Below are 1,247 nucleotides of genomic sequence, written 5' to 3' on the forward strand. Positions count from 1 at the left end.
AAAATCGTTATGCTAGGTCAAAGAAGCTAGACACAAAAGGTCACATATTTAATGATTCTATTTAATATGAGGTATTCAGAACAGATAAATGCATACAATAAGAATGTAGATTGGTAGTTTCCAGATGCTGGGGAAGTGGGGAATGGGAATCGATTTCTTGATGGAAATAGGGTTTTCTTTTGGGGTGATGAGAATGTTGTAAAACTGGATAGATGCAGTAGTTGCACAGTAATGCCACTGAAGAGGACACTTCAAACTAGTTTCAGGTATTTGACAATCATGGCGGACGGAAGGCAGGATTAGATTGCAGCTCTGGACAGAGCAGCTTGTGGAAGCTCGCGTTGTAAATTTCAGCTCCAGATCAACTGCAAGAACAAACCAGCAATCCCAAGAGGACCCACAGACCCTCTGAAGGAAGCAGACTGCACCTGCAGGACCCGGGAGATACCCCAAATACTGTGAGTGCCCCAACTGCAGAAGTGGGAAAGGGAGACCCTCCTCTCCCAAACACACACTCCCCCTGGAGAAGCTGAAGGTCTGTTTGAAGGACAAGTTTCTGACTTTACCTGGAGCTGAGTCAGTTTAGAGAGCCGAGCGAAATATAGGGGTAGAAGAAGCAGCAAAAAGGCCCGGGGAGTTGGCTGCGTCCCCTCACAGGCTATTCCTGCCTGGCACCACAGGGATCCATCGGGAGGGTGACCAGAGGAGAAGGTGGTAAAGCTCCACAGGGAGAAGGAAATCTCTAGACGAACTTTGTAACAATCTGAACGGGCAAGAAGCCACCTGATCAGAACTCAGGGGAGGACACAAATCCAATGTGCAGACTCCACAAGCAGGGGAAGAACCAAGTGCCACAGCTGGAAGGTGAGTAGCCCAGGGCAAGTTTTCAAGCCTGTCATGTCCTCCGCCTGGAAACAGACTTGGGGCTGTTGTAGGGGCACGGTGGGAATGTGACAGGCCCTTCGTTTGCATGGGAGCTGGGTGAGACCTGTGACTGCCGGCCTTCCCTCACTTCCCTGACAACCTGCATGACTCAGCAGAGGCAGCCATAATTCTCCTAGGTATATAACTCCAGTGACCTGGGAATCTCATCCCCATCCCCCACAACATCCCCCACAGACCCACAACAAGACCCACCCAAGGAGAGTCTGAGCTCAGACACACCTAGCCCCATCCCCACCTGATGGTCCTTCCCTATCCACCCTGGTAATGGTAGACAAAGGTCATATAATCTTGGGAGTTTTAGG

The sequence above is a fragment of the Rhinopithecus bieti genome, unplaced genomic scaffold (genome assembly GCF_001698545.2).
Source record: "Rhinopithecus bieti isolate Rb0 unplaced genomic scaffold, ASM169854v2 scaffold_6514, whole genome shotgun sequence".
Lineage (NCBI taxonomy): Eukaryota > Metazoa > Chordata > Mammalia > Primates > Cercopithecidae > Rhinopithecus > Rhinopithecus bieti.